The sequence below is a fragment of the Heptranchias perlo genome, chromosome 1 (genome assembly GCF_035084215.1).
Source record: "Heptranchias perlo isolate sHepPer1 chromosome 1, sHepPer1.hap1, whole genome shotgun sequence".
In the NCBI taxonomy this organism is placed as follows: domain Eukaryota; kingdom Metazoa; phylum Chordata; class Chondrichthyes; order Hexanchiformes; family Hexanchidae; genus Heptranchias; species Heptranchias perlo.
Window position 1 is genome coordinate 163295776 of NC_090325.1, and position 23019 is coordinate 163318794.

A 23019-nucleotide genomic window follows, 5' to 3' on the forward strand; every position below is an offset into this window, starting at 1 on the left:
GTGAACGAATGGTACCTGCTGTTCGTTGGACTTGCCCTTGCCCGTTTAATTTCCATGAGATTTTGCACTGGAAGTTGCTGTATGTGGGAGATTGAAATGGCGAGGTGCCCTCTACAGGGCATCTGGGACCTGTGTGAACAGGGCAAGCAACTGGGTGTCTCCTTAACCAATCAGATTCACGGATAGGAAATGAACAGCGCAAAGTCTGAACCAGAAAGTGTAAGTTATAATAGTGAATTCAATGTCAAATCAGGTACAGAAAGCGAAATATTGAGAGAGAGAGGAAAAAAAAGACAAAGATAAAGTAAAAAAAAATTAATTTGAACTTTTATAAAAATTTCCAACAACAATTAAAAGCTGAAGGAATGAGATACCACACTTGTAAAAGTTAATTTTCAGTGCCAGAGAGGTAGTTTGGCAGTAATTTAGACTTATCACACCGTTAAAAAGGGTATTTAGACTGAAATGGATAAGCCCTAACTTTCTGTGGCGAGTTTAGTTTGTATTTATCGTGCAGGTATAGGAAGTTCATGCCGTTCAATGCATTTGAATGGTGAGGTGGACAGCAAGGTGCTGTTTTTGCGAAGCTAATGGTGAACAGTTGCATCTCTGACAGCAACTTCCAGATTTTTGCTTTTAACCACGCATTTGCCTTCACCTGAAGTTGCTGTATGATTTGCACATAAATAACGGTGAGCGCCGTTAGCCTCACCATTATTTTGACAGTAAATTCTTGCCCAATATTTAGTAACCTGTGAAACTGAATTAAAATGCATTTTGTTGGATTCTGAGTGCTGTGCAATAACTTTTAATTTAAATCTATTACATTTAGGTTTCATGGTCTAAGTGGAGGATGTTTGTCAAGAATTTTTGCAATCATCGTGCAGATATCCTTCCAGACCCTATTTATGCCTCAAAACCTGCATACAGGGACTTGTCAAGTTAATATACTGTAAGTGATTTGAGTTGAATTTATTTTGTTAGATGTGATCTTTTTAAAAAAAGTTCTAATTTTGTTCTACTCTTTCTATATAACATTGTTAAGTGTGTAAAGGTTTTTGCTGAAATTTTCTTCAGTTGAATTAGCCTCTTCTCCAATCCTGTGGATCTATTTTTTTAAAACAGTAAAATTCATGGGAAACTTTAAAAACTGAAAACAATCAACTTTAAGGATAGATAATAGGAAAAGCAAGCACAGAATGTTCCCATGTGGTTGATATTCATGTGAAAGTTATCGTTGGAAAGTTGTGTTTCTTTGTTTCCTTGTCTATTGTTGCTCATTAACTAAGGTTTCCTCACTGGTATGGTACAATATATACTTCAGTTTGCTAATATGTAGTCTGTTCACACCTTTTATATCACATATGATAAAGAACACTATTGAAAACTGAGTGATATAGCACCCCGAATAGATATGAGAAAAATGTGACTGTGATCATTATTTCAACATCTTTCTATAGTGATAACTTTTAATTTAGAAATGAGTAACATTTTAATCTACATATCATCATTTATTTTTGAGGGAGTCTATTCCACATAACTATAGCTCTATAACAAAAAAAATCTCGAATCTCAATTGAGATTTGCTAATTTTAAAAGCTCAAATAGAAAGGAAAGTTTAGGTGAGTAATTTTTATTCAAAGTACTTCCTTTTTATAACGGGCCAGAAATTGCTGGAAAAATAGTGGCGAAATAATGGCGTCCGCCATTATTAGTTCGCAAAAAATCCAGCAATTTGTGGCGAGAAAGAGATATGGCATGAGTTCCGATTCTCCACAAATTACTGGACGATTTGTGTCGCTCCACCGTTAGCCTCAACGAAATCAAAAGAATTGCAACCTCGCCGTGGGCCTCTCCATTGAAATTAATTGCAGGTAAAGAAATTGCCAGATTTGGGCCATAAATGCGAATGAATCTCGCCACTGCCACTTGGAGCTGGTAATTCATGTCGTAAGGACCCTGTTAATGATGTGATTTATGGTCCTGACATGAAACTCAACCTTGGAGGCCCAGAAAGGGAACAAATGAAACTGGAATCTCTCTCCAGCAGGTAGTGAATTGTTCCTAGTGGCTTTTTAAACTTTATTTTTTATCTGCCTTGGCAGTACTTTTGTGCCAGTCTTGCCAAGCACACTCTTGTTAGTGTCGGAAAGCAATAAATTTCAGGATGCAGAGCCGTTTTGATACTCAGAAATGCAAATTAGATAGATTTCTCTCAGGAAATAAATTTGGGATGCTGCAAATAAAAACAGAACAGAAAACGCTGGAAATACTCAGCAAGTCAGGCAGCATCTGTGGAGAAAGAAACAGAGTTAATGTTTCAGGCAACATCAGAACCATTATCAGAATGTCCATAAAAAATGTGAGCAGTGGTTAGGCACAATTATTGAAATCAATGTTGAGTCCAGAAGGTTGTAAAGTGCCGAATCAAAATGTCCCATTTTTTTGATTAGCAGATGCTGATAATGGTTCTGATGTTGCCATTTATAGCTCCTCTAGACCCATCTTTTGTTTCTTTACTTGTCCCATTACCACCCTCCTTGCCTTGCACCACCATTCCTTTTGTCATTTAATCACTACTGCCCTCCATCCTATTAGAGACCTTCTCTTTTGTTCTTTCCTCCCCTCTCCTTCCTTCCCCCTTTCCCTGGCTCCGTACTTGCTTAAAAACTGTTTCATCTTCAACTTCTCCCAGTTCTGACGAAGGGTTATTGACCTGAAACATTAACTGTGTTTCTTTCTCCACAGATGCTGCCTGACTTGCTGAGTATTTCCAGCATTTTCTGTTTTAATTTCAGATTTCCAGCATCTGCAGTATTTTGCTTTTGATTTGGGATGCAGTATATGAGCAAGAATGTTTGTACATTTTGCACACCTACTCTGCCATTCAATTATTATTAACTTCTCAAGAACCAATACATCAATACCCAAACACAACTGGATTACAATATCCTCTTCTGCTTGTTCTTTTAACTTTTTTTCTTACTTTGCCATTCTGTCTCTTTTTTCTGTCTTTCTTTCCCTCTTTTTATTTCTATTTCTGCGCCTAATTTGACTCAAATTTAATGCAAAATACTGCGGATCCTGGAAATCTGAAATAAAAACAGAAAATGCTGGAGAAACTCAGCAAGTCAGGCAGCATCTGTCGAGAAAGATGCTGCCTTACTTGCTGAGCATCTCCAGCATTTTCTTTTTATTTCAGATTTCCAGCATCTGCAGTATTTTGCTTTTGATTTAGTGTTTAATTCACTGCCACTTCTCTTCCAGGAATGCCCACCTTGAAGAAGTTCTGCTCTTCTCTCCAAAGGGATTTCCGTTTGTCTTTTTTTACCTTGTTCACTTTCAGTGCTTTCTGTTTCCTTCTCGTGTTTGATCAGGTTTCTTCTAAAACTCGCTTTCACAGCCACTTCTCTTTCCTCAGCAACGAAAGGGCTTCGACCTGCAGCTCTGTTTCTTTCTCCACAGATGCTGCCTGACTTGCTGAGCTTCTCCAGCATTTTCTGTTGACTCTAATTTACCTTATTTCCATCTCTGTTGTACATTCTGCTTCTTTTTCTATTAAATTTAATTGGTTAAGGAAATAGGCTGTTGGGCACGACGTTCATGAGGTCCCAGATGCGATGTTAACGTCGTTGTGCCATTATCAATTTGCGGTGAAAAATTAATGCAATGTGAATAGTGAGGTAAAAGGTCCAATTAACATTGTTCGCCACAAGATGCGCCATTACAGCAATTTCTGGCCCAATAAATAATGATAAAACACAAAGTATACGTTTCTTTGGTGTCTGAATGAACACGTCAATTATATTGCCGGCATGATAGTGTGTCTTTCCCTGATTGGACGTGTCCGCTTGTATTTTGCAAGAGCTGATAGAAAATGGAGCCGCCCTGGAGTTGCCCAGCACTGAGACCATGCGTAGACCATTGTTTTCTATGGAAGCACGGAATAGCAATAAAATTGACAATTTTACTAAAGCATCAGAGAAGTTTCTGATATTTTCTTCTAATATAAAGTGGAACTTTTGAACAAGTACTAGACTTTCCTTCCTTTTGTTTTGCATTTGCAGTCCAATTGGGGATGGGCAATAAATGCTGGCCTTGCCAGTGTCGCCCACATCCCATGAACGAATTTTAAAAAAAAGCTAAGTAACCTGCATACTTATGTTAGTGCCTTGGGATGTTTTTCTATGTTAAAAGTGATATATAAATGCAAGTTGTTGTTACATTATGTATTAGCATTTTAAAGAACTGAATTGCGTCGTCCCTCAATTTTCATTTCTCGAATGAAAATCACTCTGTTCTGTAGACTATTTTTCATAATTTAAGAGTTTAGTTCTGGAGCTTGAAGCAAAATTGTCAGAATTGATTTGTGCACTTGGATTATACCATGTTCCTTTGCCAACATTGTTGCCTCACTGTTGAAAATAGTTTACTTGAGCTATTCTACTGTGATAGACATTGTAGTGTTGTGACATGGTCATTTATTTATTGACTAAATTTTTAAGGATTTAATATGTTGTATTGAAACTTCCTGGTTGTGGGTGCAGGAAAAATCTGTGATATAATGAAAGACCTTATGAGAGCTAAATGGACACATCTAACACACGGTAAAAGCTTTATCTTGTATTTTTCTTCAAACTCAAAATATAAACAATGTATACATTAATGCAGATTGGTACCAGACAGGGATTTTTATTTCTGGCAGCAGGAATGTTGAATTTGAGGAGAGTGCTTGTCTTTGTGACTAGACAAGACTGGTTACTAGATGAGAGATTTCATTTGTGTTGTAACACATACTGTATGTAAAACTAGTTTATGATTTTAGAACTATTATGCAGTGGTGAGAGCAAGTTAATTCTGTAATCTGATTTAATGTAAGTGCAGCGCAGATGCATATCTCAGATTGCTTAGCTCTGCTTATGTAGGTTTTTTGGAATTCTTTTTAAAAATTGTAAACCGAGTAAACAAGTAATTTTGAAATCTGAAATTCAAAAGCCCGAGTAGTGAATTACCCTTTTCTATGAGCCACTGTAGTACCTTTGTATTATATTAGTTTTACTAGCTTGTGTGATACAATCCACCTTTGTTAATTGCTATGTGTTAATTACAGTGATTAAAGTGGGTGAGCTCTACTAAAATTACAATGAAGATACTGATAATTAATTTTGTTTTCATTTACGAAAACTGAGACTCCCTCTTTTTTTCAGTCATCATCTTCCTTCTCTGGTTTCCTGTAGTGCATACCAGCTGCAGGCAAGGTTGTGAACGATCTGTTACAAGGCCCTAGTGTGAAGCAGCTGCTGGGGGTGGAGGGGCGTCACAAGATAGGTTCAGATGAAGACAACCTTTCGGGCCACCTAATTTCATCCTTCCAGAATGCTAGCCCTTCTCTTCCCATTACGCTGTTTCTTAAATTAGTCCAACGTCCTGACGTCAAACTCTGTTGCTGCCAACTTATTATAACTGTTGAGCACCCTCATTGTAAAGAAATACCTCCTGACTTTTGTCCTAAACTTGCCCCTCACAAGCATGAGCCTGTGCCTGCTTGCCTTTCAGCTCTGGCATATCTGAAAGTATTCTGAGACTATGATGGTATGAGAGCGGAATTTATTAAAGTGGACTGGGAAAATAGATTAAAGGGTAAGACGGTACATGAGCAGTGGTGTTCATTTAAGGAGTTATTTTACAACTTTCAAAAAAAAAATATTCCACTGAGGAAAAAAGGGTGTAAAAGAAATGACAGCCATCCGTGGCTAAGTAAAGAAATTAAGGATAGTATCCGACTAAAAACAAGGACATATAAGGTAGCCAAACTTAGAGGGAGGATAGAAGATTGGGAAGTCTTAGAAGACAGCAAAAAGTAACTAAAGGATTGATTGATTAAGAAAGGGAAGATAGATTATGAAAATAAATTAGCAAAAAATATAAAAACAGATAGCAAGAGTTTCTATTGTTATATAAAAAGAAAAAGGGTGGCTAAGGCAAACGTAGGTCCCTTAGAGGATGAGACCAGGAAATTAATGGTGGAAAACATGGAGATGGCAAAAATGCTGAACAAATATTTTGTTTCAGTCTTTACGGTAGAGGACACAAAGAATATCCCAACACTGGACAAACAGGGGGCTCGAGGGGGAGAGGAGCTAAATACGATTAAAATCACTAAGGAATTGGTACTCGGTAAATTAATGGGACTCAAGGCGGATAAATCCCCTGGACCTGATGGCTTACATCCTAGGGTCTTGAGGGAAGTGGCAGTAGGGATTGTGGATGCTTTGGTAATAATTTTCCAAAATTCTCTGGACTCGTCAAAGGTCCCGGCAGATTGGAAAACTGCTAATGTATCACCCTTATTTAAAAAGGGTAGTAGGCAGAAGGCTGGAAATTATAGACCAGTTAGCCTAACATCTGTGGTGGGTAAAATTTTGGAATCTATTATTAAGGAGACAGTAACGGAACATTTAGATGAGCATAATTTAATAGGACAAAGTCAGCATGGCTTTACGAAGGGGAAGTCATGTCTGACAAATTTGCTTGAGTTCTTTGAGGATATAACGTACAGGGTGGATAAAGGTGAACCAGTGGACGTAGTGTATTTAGACTTCCAGAAGGCATTCGACAAGGTGCCACATAAAAGATTATTGCTCAAGATAAAGAATCACTGGATTGGGGGTAATATTCTGGCATGGGTGGAGGATTGGTTATCTAATAGGAAGCAGAGAGTTGGGATAAATGGTTCATTCTCGGACTGGCAACCAGTAGTCAGTGGTGTTGGGTCCCCAACTCTTTACAATCTATATTAACGATTTGGAGGAGGGGACCGAGTGTAACATATCAAAGTTTGCAGATGATACAATGATGGGAGGGAAAGTAGAGAATGAGGAGGACATAAAAAACCTACAAGGGGCCATAGACAGGCTGCGTGAGTGGGCGGAGATTTGGCAGATGTAATACAATATTGGAAAATGTGAGGTTATGCACTTTGGCAGGAAAAATCAGAGAGCAAGTTATTATCTTAATGGCGAGAAACTGGAAAGTACTGCAGTACAAAGGGATCTGGGGGTCCTAGTGCAAGAAAATCAAAAAGTTAGTATGCAGGTGCAGCAGGTGATCAAGAAGGCCAACGGAATGTTGGCTTTTATTGCTAGGGGGATAGAATATAAAAACAGGGAGGTATTGCTGCAGTTATATAAGGTATTGGCGAGACCGCACCTGGAATACTGCATACAGTTTTGGTGTTCATACTTAAGAAAAGACATACTTGTTCTCGAGGCAATACAAAGAAGGTTCACTCGGCTAATCCCGGGGATGAGGGGGTGGACATATGAGGAGAGGTTGAGTAGATTGGGACTCTACTCATTGGAGTTCAGCAGAATGAGAGGCGATCTTATTGAAACATATAAGATTGTGAAGGGGCTTGATCGGGTGGATGCGGTAAGGATGTTCCCAAGGATGGTGAAACTAGAACTAGGGGGCATAATCTTAGAATAAGGGGCTGCTCTTTCAAAACTGAGATGAGGAGAAACTTCTTCACTCAGAGGGTGGTAGGTCTGTGGATTTGCTGCCCCAGGAAGCTGTGGAAGCTACATCATTAAATAAATTTAAAACAGAAATAGACAGTTTCCTGGAAGTAAAGGGAATTAGGGGTTACGGGGAGCGGGCAGGAAATTGGACATGAATTTAGATTTGAGGTTAGGATCAGATCAGCCATGATCTTATTGAATGGCGGAGCAGGCTCGAGGGGCCGATTGGCCCACTCCTGCTCCTATTTCTTATGTTCTTATGTTCTTCACGTTTATTTTCTCTATCCTATTAAGTATCGTGTATTGGTCCAAAAAGCCCTCAATGAGGCATCTCGTTTAGAGTTATACAGCACGGATAGAGGCCCTTCGGCCCATCGTGTCCGCGCTGAAAAGTCGGCTTATCAATCCATTTCTTCCCACTAACACTGGGGATGAATTTCACTGCACTTTGCTGTTTTGGCTTAAGGCTCACAAGAGATACTTAGGGATGATCTTTTTTCACCCAGCAAGGAACGGTAAGCCTGCTCTAAATGTTTGACTGGAGAAAGAGAGAGCACCAACACACCTGAAAATAGTTTTCCAATAAATTACACTGGTGACACTTGGGCAGAGCTTTGAGGAAGTACATTATGATGTTATTTGGGAATGTCTTCTGTTGGTTCTCCTAATGATGTTCATCAGCTATTTGCACTGTGGTGGGTCATTGATATTCTATCCTCTGCCTTTTGTTAATTTTGGAATTACATAATTAAATCTCTGACCATTCTTCGCCAGGGAGCATAAATCGCTTCAAATGTTTTTTTTAGTATCCTGTTTCCTTAGTTGTCAATTGTGGTCGAAGTATGAGGGGATGATTTGTCCTAGGAACTTGAAAGGGCACTGCCAGCATAAGACTCCTTTTTGGGGGGAAAAAAAGCTGATCGTGATCTTTACAAAAGAAATAAAAGTCAGATGCAATAATTTCTTTTGTTTTCAATAGACAATGGGTCTTGGAAAGGTGTTAGATAGTAAAAGAGTTTATTCAGTTCTGATTTTAAAGTAAGTTTTATTCAGGGACCGTCCAGATACACCGCAATGGCCTATTTCCCGTCCTTTGTGAGAAACAAAGCAGTAACTCATTGACTGATTTTCTAGTGCCGCATGTGACCCGCATTGAATTTCAATTTATTTCTCTTCTCGTTTGCAACAGCAATGATCTTGAGGGGTTGGAGTTATGGTTCTCACCTACCGTTTCCTAAGGGTGGAAGGAGGCAAAACTCCACCTTTCCACAGCCCAGCCCCTCAGGGTTGTTACATAATAGTGAAGTTACATAAAACAGTATCACACTCTCTTGTAAATGTTGAGCACTGCTTTTTCTCCTGAGATGTATAGTTAATGTGACCCTCCTGATATGTTTATGTATGGAAGATCTCAATCTCCTACATGCTGACTTCGAAATTACATAGCAGAAAGTTTGGGGCAATACAGCTGACATTTGGGTTGGAGTAAGTATGTGGCTTGGCGTGACCTTTTGCGGAAGAGAATAAAGGGAACAAGAAAAGGATTTCATAGCTCAAAAAAAAATTGTTGCTTAGTTCAGTGAATTTCATTTATTTCTAAGCTGTCTGATTAGTATTAGTAAAAACAAGTGCTGGAGAAATTAATGGGACTGAAAGCCACTAAATCCCCTGGGCCTGATAATCTGCATTCCAGAGTGCTAAAAGAGGTAGCCATGGAAATAGTGGATGCTAGTAGTGGATATTAGTTGTCATCTTCCAAAATTCTATAGATTATGGAACAGTTCCTGCAGATTGGAGGGTGGCAAATGTAACCCCACTATTTAAAACAGGAGGGAGAGAGAAATCAGGGAACTGCAGACCAGTTAGCCTAACATCAGTGGTAGGGAAAATGCTAGAGTATTGTAAAGGATGTGATAACAGGACACTTAGAAAATGTCAGTGGGATTAAATAAAGTCAACATGGATTAATGAAAGGGAAATCATGTTTGACAAACCTACTGGAGTTTTTTTGAGGCTGTAACTGGTAGAATAGATGAGTGAGAACCAGTGGATGTGGTTTATTTGGATTTTAGAAGGCCTTTGATAAAGTCTCACACAAGAGGATAGTGTGCAAAATTGAAGCACATGGGATTGGGGGTAATATACTGGCATGGATTGAAAATTGGTTAACAGACAGGAAACAGAGTGGGAATAAATGTTTCTTTTTTGGGGTGGCAGGCAGTGACTAGTGGGGTACTGCAGGGATCAGTGCTTGGGCCCCAGCTATTCACAATATATATCAATGGTTTGGATGAGGGAGCCAAATGTAATATTTCCAAGTTTGCTGACGACACAAAACTAGGTGGGATTGTGAGTTGTGAGGAGGATGCAAAGAGGCTTCAAGGCGATTTTAGACAAGTTGAGTGAGTGGGCAAATACATGGCAGATGCAGTATAATGTGGATAAATGTGAAGTTATCCACTTTGGTAAGAAAAACAGAAAGGCAGAGTATTATTTAAATGATGATAGATTGGGAAATGTTGATGTACAAAGGGACCTGGGTGTCCTTGTACACCAGTCACTGAAAGCAAACATGCAGATGCAGCAAGCAGTTAGGAAGGCAAATGGTATGTTGACCTTCATTGCAAGAGGATTTGAGTACAGGAGCAAGGATGTCTTACTGCAGTTATACAGGGCCTTGGTGAGACCACACCTGGAATATTGTGTGCAGTTTTGGTCTCCTTACCTAAGAAAGGATATACTTGCTTTCGAGGGAGTGCAGCGAAGGTTCACCAGACTGATTCCTGGGATGGCAGGACTGTCGTATGAGGAGAGATTGGGTCGACTCGGCCTGTATTCACTCGAGTTTAGAAGGATGAGAGGGGATCTCATTGAAACGTATAAAATTCTGACAGGGCTAGACAGACTGGATGCAGGGAGGATGTTTCCCGTGGCTGGGGGGGTCTAGAACGAGGGGTCACAGTCTCAGGATATGGGGTAGGACATTTAGGACTGGGATGAGGAGAAATTTCTTCACTCAGAAGGTGGTGAACCTGTGGAATTCTCTACCATAGAAGGCTGCGGAAGCCAAGTCACTGAATACATTTAAGAAGATGCTGGATAGATTTCTCGACATAAAAGGCATCAAGGAGTATGGGGAGAGAGCAGCAGTATGGTATTGAGATCGAGGATCAGCCATGATCCTATTGAATGGCGGAGCAGGCTCGAAGGGCCGAATGGCCTACTCCTGCTCCTATTTTCTATGTTTCTATACCATCACTAATCAGAAATGAGACTGTTGAAAAATAAGAATTTATATCCTCCTCTCAATTTTGCTTTGGATTGTTTCTAAACTGAGTGGTTACAGCACTTGTGCTTTGTGGCCCTGGGCAGTATAGCTCCAATAAAATGTTGAAAATTATTTATTTTGTGTATGTAGGCTATGGAGGAACAATTATTTCATAGAATCATAGAATGATATAACATCGAAGGCCATTCAGCCCATCATGCCTGTGCTGCCCTTTGAAAGAGCTATTCAATTTATGTTCCTATCAAAGGTATTAAGGGATATGGGGCTAAGGAAGGGATATGGAATTAGGTCACAGATCAGCCATGATCTCATTGAATAGCAGATCAGGCTCGAGGGGCTAAATGGCCCACTCCTGCTCCTCTGTTCCTTCCTATGTCTCACTCCCCTGCCGTTTCCCCACAGCCCTGCAAATCTTTCCTTTTCAGGTACCTATCCAATTCCCTTTTAAAACTTGTTATTGAATCTGCTTCCACCACTCTTTCAGGCAGTGCATTCCAGATCATAACAATTTGCTGTGTAAAAACAGTTCTCCTCTGGTTCTTTTGCCAATCACCTTAAATCTGTGTCCTGTGGTTACCGACCCTTCTGCCACAGGAAACAGTTTCTCCTTATTTACTCTATCAAAACCCTTCATGATTTTGAACACCTCTCTTAAATCTCCCCATAACCTTCTCTGCTCTAAGGAGAACACCCCCAGCTTCTCTAGTCTCCACGTAACTGAAGTCCTGCATTTCTGGTACTATTCTAGTAAATCTTCTCAGCACCCTGTCTAAGGCCTTGACATCCTTCTTAAAGTATGGTGCCTAGAATTGGATACAACACTGAAGCTGGGGCCTAACCAGTGACTTGTAAAGGTTTAGTATAACTTATTTGCTTTTGTACTCAATGCTTCTGTTTGTAAAGCCAAGGATCCTTATACCTTTTTAAAAGCCTTCTCGGCATGTCCTGCCACCATCAAAGATTTGTGTACTTATGCCCCCAGATCTCTCTGTTCCTGCACCCCTCTAAAATTGTACCATTTAATTTATATTGCCCCTCCTAATTCTTCCTACCAAATTTTAGTTTGGCAAACTGATAATTTTTGGGGGGAAAAAATATACATTTGACCGGTTAAGTTTTTTAAGGGCATTTCATGTGGTTCATCATTTATAATGGTTGCAATTATATCAACAGGAATTTTGAAATACTCCCAGGTAAATATGTAAGGGTTTTCTTCAGAATTTTGGGTGCGTTGTTCCCTTCCTTGTGATAATGCCACTAAAACTATTGACTCATTTTCATGTCAAAGGCTGCATTGTTCAGGCCAATGTACATAACTATTTCTGCTCCAAATGTGGGCAAAGCAGAACTAATTTAATGCTCATAATCAAATTCTGTTTTTCCTTTTTTATATGTTGGAGAAAGTCCTGTGCTAGGTCCTGTGCAAGCATTAGTTCCCCTAGCAATCACGTTGCCAACACTCGAGAATACCTAAACTAACCAATTGCAATAGTAGCAACAAGGATAAAACCATTGACTCTTCGCTGCTTTGTCTACATCAAATTACGTCGAGTCTACAGCACAGAAACAGGCCATTCGGCCCAACTGGTCTATGCCAGCGTTTATGTTCCACACGGGCCTCCTCCCTCCCTACTTCATCTAACCATATCAGCATACCCTTCTATTACTTTCTCCTTCGTGTGCTTATCTAGCTTCCCCTTAAATGCATCTGTTATTTGCCTCAACTACTCCTTGTGGTAGCACGTTACACATTCTTACCCCTCTTCAGGCTATCATATCTATGACCTCTAGTTTTGGACCCCCCCCCCCCCCCCCCACAAGTGGAAACATTTTCTCTACGTCCACCCTATCAAACCCTTTGATTATCTTAAAGACCTCAATCAGATCATCCCTCAGCCTTTCTTTTCTAGGGAGAAGAGCCCCAGCCTGTTTAGCCTTTCCTGATAAGTATATCCTCTTAGTTCTGGTATTATCCTTGTAAATCTTTTTTGCACCTTCTCCATATTATATATAAAAAGATATGGAAACATTGGAGACCAGAACTGCGCTCAGTACTCCAAGTGTGGTCCAAGCAAGGTTCTATACAAGTTTATCATAACGTCTCTGCTTTTTAATTCTATCCCTCTAGAAATGAACCCCAGTGCTTGGTTTGTCTTTTTGTATGGCCTTATTAATCTGCGTTGTTACTTTTAGTGATTTGTGTATCTGTATCCCCAGATCCCTTTGCTCCTTTATCTCCTTTAGATTCTTATTATCCAAGCAGTATGTGGCCTCCTTATTCTTCCTTCCAAAATGCACCACCTCACACTTAACTATGTTGAAATTCATTTGCCAATTACTCGCCTATTCTGCAAGTTTATTAATGTCGTCTTGCATTTTGACGCATTCTTCTTTTGTATTAACTGCACCCCCTAATTTGGTGTCGTCTGCAAATTTTGAAATTGTACTTCAAATTCCCAAATCTAAATCGTTAATGTGAATTAATGTGAAGAACAGTGATCCCAACACCGATCACTGTGGAATACCACTTCTCACCTTTTGCCAGTCTCAGTAGCCCCTCGTCTCTGTTTTCTATTTTGTAGCCAGCTTGCTATCCATTCTGCTACTTGTCCCCTGACTCCACAGTCTACAGTGCAGTGCCTTATCGAATGCTTTTTGAAAATCCAAATATATTACATCTACTACATTACCCTTGTCTACTCTTTCCTGTTACTTCTTCAAAGCCCTGCATGATGTAATTATGTCATTTTGTGCCATGCTACTATAACCTATGGTAACACTGCCTGATTTATATACTCTATTATGTAGCTATTCCTAGTTCAAAAAAAATTCTGTTACACTCATACTATCATTAGAAGCCCTTTTGTTAGGCTTTTGACTCAATAGAGTGATCCGACTGAATGAAGACTCATGACTTCACTGCTCATGTTATTTGGTTGGGTTCATCTGTTGGATAAATATTATATCAATATTTTTTCTGCCAACAATCCTCTACTTATATACGTGTGTGGAGAAATAACACTGGAAATAGAAGTCCTGTGTTTACAGCTATGAACTAGAAAAATAGTTGCTATTTTTTCAATTGAAGGTCAACTATAAATACTATCATATTCTTGACTAGCTGGAAAATATTCTAATTATTTTGTCTGTCATGAATTATCTGGTCAGCCTCTTGATATATCCTCTGTACATAGAGCCTTTCATTAAAGGAGAAGGAAAATCTAGAAACAGTAATTTTTGTTTAAAGTACTTGCCCACTTGAAGTAATAGCCTCATTAGAATTCTGTTTGTTTTTGTAAAAACATCAATGATCTTACCTGCATGACAGGGGTATTCTCACCACCACCCCCCCCCCCCCCCATTCATTTTGGGGCTGTGATGAACCCCAGTTTGAGCAGTAATTATTGCCAATTTAAATTTGACAGGAGTTTATGGGACTTGTGGTTTCTATTTTTTTTAAAATGCTTTTGAGTTTGCTTGTTTGAATTTCCAGGGCTGATAGTTTGGAATGATCTGTGTTTTCTGCTGCTCCCTCTGTTGGAGTTGGATTAGTCATGCTAAGTTTAAACAATTGATGCCAGCAGTATATGAGAATAAAATTAAAAATATAGAGAAGGATGAGTGAGTTAGCCAGTGCTCATGGTTCTGACTGCAGTGAACAAAGCAGGATTGCAAGATAAATCTGTCAGGACTCTGCTGCCCAGTAAGTGAGTGGAATCCAGATCCTAGTCTGTTCTTTTGCACTCAACTGCATGCTCATGTGCATCTTACTCATTTTCAGCACTTATATCATGCAATCATCAACATCTGCCTCTCACCGCCCACCTAACCGTGTGAGGAAAGTTAAGGGCTGGTGTTAGTCAACATGGAGTCTGCTTGACAGCAGTTTAAACATTAAAAACTCTAATTTTAAATATAACAAGTTTAAAGTGTTGGTGTACAGGGAACACGTTGACAACTGCTTACTGTACCAGCGTGTAATTTACTCAGGTAGGCGGGGAGAGGCAAAGCACTGGGACTTTGGCAGGGAGAGAGAGCATAAGAGATGAGACACCATTGTAGTTTATTTTTGCAGAGAAATTTTTTAATGGAAATATAATTACTGCAAAAGTGAAAAGTTCTACACCACTTGTTCAACATAGAACTGCAGTTGATGATGTCTTTCATCCTCTAACATTGAGTTTTCTGTGCTTGCTCAGTGCACTTCAATCTTGCTTCTCCAGTGTTCTATACAAATTAGTGCATGGAGATCCTCATGTTGTCCCTCTCTGCCTGCTAGGCTGTTCTGGTGAGAACATCCACGTGTTCTGGAGCTGTGATTTTATCCAAACTTGAGAGCTGTCGATGGCATGATTTCTCGGGGTCGAATGACTATGGACAGGCTGTGGTCTCTGGTGTTTCCTATGGAGCTATTATGGATGTATGGGGATGTTGCCTGACTGGCCCAATAGGGAGCAAGATCTGATTCAAGGGGTCTTCCATACAGAAAAAATAATTTGTGGTTTCTTCCTCACTGCCCTACCACTTGACTTTCTTTCACATTAAAGAATTTCAGTATAGTAGAATATCACTCTGTCAGCTTTTCTGTTCATTAAATGAATGCTTAATTGCATGACCTGCTTCTTTGCATACGGTCATATTGAGCCACATGTGGTTTAAAGGAAAGATGGTGTTGTCATTGAAGTGGTATTAATCATTTTTAATATCTGATCCTACAGCCTGTTAAAATAGTCTTGCCTTTACGTGTCTTGTATTTGTACTGAAAAAAACCTGCAGAAGATTGCAATATAGTATTATCACAAGGAAAGGAATAATTTTTTACAGTTCGGAAGAAAAGCTCATTGAAAGTTGCTGCTGGCTTAACTGAAAATATTTCAATAATAGATATGTAAGTGCCTCTGAAGAATTTGCTGTCTAGCAGTTAGACTGGGTATTGTTTTTTTCTGAATCCTTGAGTGACTTGGCATTAATTTCACCCAACTCTCACCGAGCTCTGTACCATGCAAGATCTAGTTCTGGGGAATGAAGTGGGGCAGTTGGAGACTGTTTCAGTGGGGGAGCATTTATGGAACACTGATCATTTACTAGAATGATTCCAGGGATGATGGACTTCAGTTACGTGCGTAGACTGGAGAAGCTGGGGTGTTCTCCTTAGAGCAGAGAAGGTTGAGAGGAGATTTGATTGAGGTATTCAAAATCACGAAGGGTCTGGACAGTGAAACTGTTTCCATTGGCGGAGGGGTCAAGAACCAGAGGACATAGGTTTAAGGTGATTGGCAAAATAACCAAAGGCGACTTGAAAAAAAAGTTTATTTTATACAGCAGGTGGTTGTGATCTGGAATGCACTGCCTGAGGGGGTGGTGGAGGCAGATTCAACCGTGGCTTTCAAAGGGGAATTGGATAAGTACTTGAAGGGAAAAATTTGCAGGGCTACGGGATAGGGCGGGGGAGTGGGACTAGCAGGTTTGCTCTTGCAGAGAGCTGGCACGGACTCGACAGGCCGAATGGCTGCCTTCCGTGCTGTAAGGGTTCCATGATTCTATTCCACTTTCACTTTTAACTGCGGGCAGGAAACTGACTATATACTAGTCCAGGAGCTAACTTGTGAAAAATGGCTAGATAAGAAAAATTTCTTGTCCCCACCTGTCCTTAAGGAAATTATGTATTATGGGTTAGGAAATAATTGGCAAAACAGTAATCAGATTGTGCTGTTTTTTTAAAAAAAGTGGTATCAATGGTGAAAGGAGTGTGGTTTGATAATTATTTAGCTCAGACCAAGTTCCCCGTAACCAAAATTAACAAATTAAGACTAGCTGGACTTAAACACATAACATCTTTTCCCTGTGTTAATTTTTAAAAAATATTGGTTTGGTAGCCTGTACACAACATCAAAAAGCTTAAAAAATTAAGTTTTATAAAAAAAAATACAATCTTTTTAATCTGATGTTTTATCCCGCCAGCACTGCAATCTGCCTACTATGGGGCAAGTCGTAAAACAGGACTGAGGACTCTCAAACTGGTAGCTAAGGCGGTGGAATAATTCAAATAGAAAATGCTCTGCCAGTGGTTAACCACACAAGGCCAGTTTTATTTTGACACTAATTGTTATGGACCAAATCATGTTCTTATAGTCAACATCATGTGGTGCCAAAAAGTCTCTGAAGATTTTTAAAAATTCATTCATGGGATGTGGGCGTCACTGGCGAGGCCGGCATTTATTGCCCATCCCTAATTGCCCTTGAGAAGGTGGTGGTGAGCTGCCTTCTTGAACCGCTGCAGTCCGTGTGGTGAAGGTTCTCCCACAGTGCTGTTAGGAAGGGAGTTCCAAGATTTTGACCCTGCGACGATGAAGGAACGGCGATATATTTCCAAGTCGGGATGGTGTGTGACTTGGAGGGGATGACAGCAAAGATATTGAAAAGTCTATAGAATTTAGTGGACCTGAATGAGAATTTATTGCATCTCTTGAATGGAATTTGAAAGCAAGTCATAAGTTCTGGGATAACTACATTGACATGGTACGCTCTTTGCTAATGTTCATCAGAGCATGGAGAAGTGGTCTGTGCCTTGATACAGTGAGAGTCATGATTCACTATCTCTTCACCTTTCAGAAGAAGCTATGCTTTCTAGTTCATAGTTTACCTTGGCGGCAAGTGTAACCTGCCTGACACAGCACCTGAAAATCACTAGCAGTTATTATTTGGAAATCCTCTAGTTGCATCCTCAGATGCATTACTTCTGAGCTGACTAATAAACATTGGAACAGACTGGCTTTGCTGCGGCAGTTCAAAGAAAGAATCATTGGTTTATCAAAGTAACAATATGCATTGTTGCAAAAGTCTTCTACGAGCATGTAAACAGGTAGTAAGAGGCGGGGTGGGGCCGATTAGGGACCATAAAGGAGACTTACACATGGAGGCAGAGGGGATGGCCGAGGTACTCAATGAGTACTTTGCATCTGTCTTTACCAAGGAAGAAGATGCTGCCAGAGTCTCAATAAAGGAAGATATAGTTGAGATACTGGATGGCCTAAAAATTGATAAAGAAGAGGTACTTGAAAGGCTAGCCGTACTTAAAGTAGATAAGTCACCCAGTCCGGATGGGATGCATCCTGGGTTGCTGAGGGAAGTAAGGGTGGAAATCATGGAGGTACTGGCCATAATCTTCCAAACATCCGTAGATATGGGGGTGGTGCCAGAGGACTAGAGAATTGCAAATGTTACACCCTTGTTCAAAAAAGGGTGCAAGGATAAACCCAGCAACTATAGGCCAGTCAGTTTAACCTCCGTGGTGGAGAAACTTTTAGAAACGATAATCCGGGACAGAATTAACAGTCACTTGGACGAGTGTGGTTTGATAAGGGAAAGCCAGCACGGATTTGTTAAAGGCAAATCGTGTTCAACTAACCTGATAGAATTTTTTGATGAGGTAACAGAGAGGGTAGATGAGGGCAGTGTAGTTGATGTGGTGTATATGGACTTACAAAAGGCGTTTGATTAAGTGCTGGTAGGCTTATCATGAAGATTGCAGCCCATGGAATAAAGGGAGATCTGGTGTTATATGTGCACAAATCGTTGAAGGTGGCACGGCAGGTTGAGAAAGAGATTAAAAAAGCATACTGGATCCTAGACTTTATAAATAGAGGCATAGAGTACAAAGGAAGTCATAATGAACCTTTATAAAACACTGGTTTGGCCACAACTGGAGTATTGTGTCCAGTTCTAGGCACCGCACTTCAGGAAAGATGTGAAGTCCTTAGAGAGGGCGCAGAAAATATTTACTGGAAATATTCCAGGGATGAGGGACTTTAGTTACGTGGATGGACTGGAGAAGCCAGGGTTTTTCTCCTTGGAACAGAGATGATTGCGAGGAGATTTGATAGAGGTATTCAAAATCATGAAGGATCCAGATAGAGAGAAACTGTTCCCATTGGTGGAAGGGTCAAGAACCAAAGGACAAAGATTTAAGGTGATTGGTAAAAGAACCAAAGGTGACATTAGGAATAACTTTTTTACACAGCGAGTGGTTGGGATCTGGAATGCACTGCCCGAGGGGGTGGTGGAAGCAGATTCAATCATGGCCTTCAAAAGGGAACTGGATAAGTACTTGAAAGGAAAAAATTTGCAGGGCTATGGGGATAGGGCGGGGGAGTGGGGCTAGCTGGATTGCTCTTGCATAGAGCCGGCGTGGACTCAATCGGCTGACTGGCCTCCTTCCATCCTGTTACCTTTCTATGATTCTATGATGTCTGCAGCAGGTATGCTGATGTCTGGAGCAGGTATGCTGCTGCCTGCATCCCAGGATTAAGATCCTGAGCTGCCTTGTGCAGCCTGCCATGTACAGATGGTGAGGTGCCTGCTGCTGTAAAGATGGAGTCCAGGGTGGTGCTGCCCCAATGACCCATAGTCAACTGCTGTATGGGCTCCTGGTGCTATAATGTTGCCTGTGCGATGCTACTGCTGCTGGTCACTACATCAAGGCAGGGTTGTCCTTTGTCATTAATGGAGCCCAGGGTCCTCATCCACCTTGGATGCTCCATCAGTAGGCGCTTCTTCATGCGTATAGCCAACAAGGGGAATAGACAGGCGTTTCTGCGGACGCAACCGAGACTCCAGGATGGTATGTTGCCTCCCTGGTGCAAGGGTCAGGGATGTCTCGGAGCGGCTGCAGAACATTCTGGAGGGGGAGGGTGAACAGCCAGTTGTCGTGGTGCATATAGGTACCAACGATATAGGTAAAAAACGGGATGAGGTCCTACAAGCTGAATTTAGGGAGTTAGCAGTTAAACTAAAAAGTAGGACCTCAAAGGTAGTAATCTCAGGATTGCTACCAGTGCCACGGGCTAGTCAGAGTAGGAATGACAGGATAGCTAGGATGAATACGTGGCTTGAGAGATGGTGCAAGAGGGAGGGATTCAAATTCCTGGGACATTGGAACCGGTTCTGGGGGAGTTGGGACCAGTACAAATTGGACGGTCTGCATCTGGGCAGGACTGGAACCAATGTCCTAGGGGGAGTGTTTGCTAGTGTTGTTGGGGAGGGTTTAAACTAAAGTGGCAGGGGGATGGGAATCGATGCAGGAAGTAAAGTGGTGACAGAAACAAAAGGCAGTAAGGGAGAGTGTACAAAACATGACCGGACAGATGGTCTGAGAAAGCACGGCAAAGACCAAGGGAAGTCTAGATTAAACTGCATTTATTTCAATGCAAGAAGTCTGATGGGCAAGGCAGATGAACTCAGGGCATGGATGGGTACATGGGACTGGGATGTTATAGCTATTACTGAAACATGGCTAAGGAAGGGGCAGGACTGGCAGCTCAATGTTCCAGGGTACAGATGCTATAGGAAAGATAGAGGAGGGGGAGTTGCGTTCTTGATTAGGGAGAACATCACGGCAGTGGTGAGAGAGGATATATCCGAGGGTTCGCCCACGGAGTCGATATGGGTAGAACTGAAAAATAAGAAGGGAGAGATCACGTTGATAGGATTGTACTACAGACCCCCAAATAGTCAACGGGAAATTGGGGAGCAAACATGTAAGGAGATTACAGACAGCTGCAAGAAAAATAGGGTGGTAATAGTAGGGGACTTTAACTTTCCCAACATTGACTGGGACAGCCATAGCATTAGGGGCTTGGATGGAGAGAAATTTGTTGAGTGTATTCAGGAGGAATTTCTCATTCAGTATGTGGATGGCCCGACTAGAGAGGGGGCAAAACTTGACCTCCTCTTGGGAAATAAGGAAGGGCAGGTGACAGAAGTGTTAGTGAGGGATCACTTTGGGACCAGTGATCATAATTCCATTAGTTTTAAGATAGCTATGGAGAAGGATAGGTCTGGCCCAAAAGTTAAAATTCTAAATTGGGGAAAGGCCAATTTTGATGGTATTAGACAGGAACTTTCAGAAGTTGATTGGGAGAGTCTGTTGGCAGGCAAAGGGACGTCTGGTAAGTGGGAGTCCTTCAAAAATGTGTTAACCAGGGTTCAGGGTAAGCACATTCCTTATAAAGTAAAGGGCAAGGTTGGTAGAAGTAGGGAACCTTGGATGACTCGGGAGATTGAGGCCCTGGTCAGAAAGAAGAAGGAGGCATATGACATGCATAGGCAGCTGGGATCAAGTGGATCCCTTGAAGAGTATAGAGATTGCCGGAGTAGAGTTAAGAGAGAAATCAGGAGGGCGAAAAGGGGACATGAGATTGCTTTGGCAGATAAGGCAAAGGTGAATCCAAAGAGCTTCTACAAATACATAAAGGGCAAAAGAGTAACTAGGGAGAAAGTAGGGCCTCTGAAGGATCAACAAGGTCATCTATGTGCGGAACCACAAGAGATGGGTGAGATCCTAAATGAATATTTCGCATCGGTATTTACGGTTGAGAAAGGCATGGATGTTAGGGAACTTGGGGAAATAAATAGTGATGTCTTGAGGAGTGTACATATTACAGAGAGGGAGGTGCTGGAAGTCTTAACGCGCATCAAGGTAGATGAATCTCCGGGACCTGATGAAATGTATCCCAGGACGTTATGGGAGGTTAGGGAGGAAATTGCGGGTCCCCTAGCAGAGATATTTGAATCATCCACCGCTACAGGTGAGGTGCCTGAAGATTGGAGGGTAGCAAATGTTGTGCCTTTGTTTAAGAAGGGCGGCCGGGAAAAGCCTGGGAACTACAGACCGGTGAGCCTGACATCTGTAGTGGGTAAGTTGTTAGAGGGTATTCTGAGAGACAGGATCTGCGGGCATTTGGAGAGGCAGGGACTGATTCGGAACAGTCAGCATGGTTTTGTGAGAGGAAAATCATGTCTCACGAATTTGATTGAGTTTTTTGAAGGGGTAACCAAGAAGATAGATGAGGGCTGTGCAGTAGACGTGGTCTACATGGACTTTAGCAAAGCCTTTGACAAGGTACCGCATGGTAGGTTGTTACATAAGGTTAAATCTCACGGGATCCAAGCTGAGGTAGCCAATTGGATACAACATTGGCTTGACGACAGAAGACAGAGGGTGGTTGTAGAGGGTTGTTTTTCAAATTGGAGGCCTGTGACCAGCAGTGTGCCTCAGGGATCGGTGCTGGGTCCGCTGTTATTTGTTATTCATATTAATGATTTGGATGAGAATTTAGGAGGCATGGTTAGTAAGTTTGCAGATGACACCAAGATTGGTGGCATCGTGGACAGTGAAGAAGGTTATCTAGGATTGCAACGGGATCTTGATAAATTGGGCCAGTGGGCCGATGAATGGCAGATGGAGTTTAATTTAGATAAATGTGAGGTGATGCATTTTGGTAGATCGAATCGGGCCAGGACCTACTCCGTTAATGGTAGGGCGTTGGGGAGAGTTATAGAACAAAGAGATCTATGAGTACAGGTTCATAGCTCCTTGAAAGTGGAGTCACAGGTGGATAGGGTGGTGAAGAAGGCATTCAGCTTGCTTGGTTTCATTGGTCAGAATATTGAATACAGGAGTTGGGATGTCTTGTTGAAGTTGTACAAGACAATAGATAGGCCACACATGGAATACTGTGTACATTTCTGGTCACCCTATTATAGAAAGGATATTATTAAACTAGAAAGAGTGAAGAAAAGATTTACTAGGATGCTGCTGGGACTTGATGGTTTGACTTATAGGGAGAGGTTAGACAGACTGGGACTTTTTTCCTTGGAGAGTAGGAGGTTTAGGGGTGATCTTATAGAAGTCTATAAAATAATGAGGGGCATAGATAAGGTAGATAGTCAAAATCTTTTCCCAAAGGTGGGGGAGTCTATAACGAGGGGGCATAGATTTAAGGTGAGAGGGGAGAGATACAAAAGGGTCCAGAGGGGCAATTTTTTCACTCAAAGGGTGGTGAGTGTCTGGAACGAGCTGCCAGAGGCAGTAGTAGAGGCGGGTACAATTTTGTCTTTTAAAAAGCATTTGGACAGTTACATGGGTAAGATGGGTATAGAGGGATATGGGCCAAGTGCAGGCAATTGGGACTAGCTCAGTGGTATAAACTGGGCGACATGGACATGTTGGGCCGAAGGGCCTGTTTCCATGTTGTAAACTTCTATGATTCTATAAGTCAGGCTCCGCTGACTCACCACTCTGTGGCTGCCTTCTGGCCAGTCTCTCCAGGGAGGCAGATGCATCCTCCACCTCCTCCACATCTCACTCCGCCACAGTCAGACACCAGGGAGCTATTGTGGCACTGAATTGCTCTCTGAGCATGGTTATCT

At 41.3% G+C, this 23019-nt stretch overlaps 1 protein-coding gene across 6 annotated transcripts in view; it reads left to right on the forward strand.

Moving 5' to 3' along the window:
* Positions 1–23019, forward strand: part of kiaa1109 (KIAA1109 ortholog) — a 460818-nt gene that overhangs the window by 2530 nt on the left and 435269 nt on the right. For all 6 annotated transcript variants that reach the window (XM_067993249.1, XM_067993258.1, XM_067993276.1 and 3 more), the window contains exon 3: positions 833–952. The gene's annotated coding sequence lies outside the window, so the exon portion shown is untranslated. The remainder of the gene's footprint in view (positions 1–832; positions 953–23019) is intronic.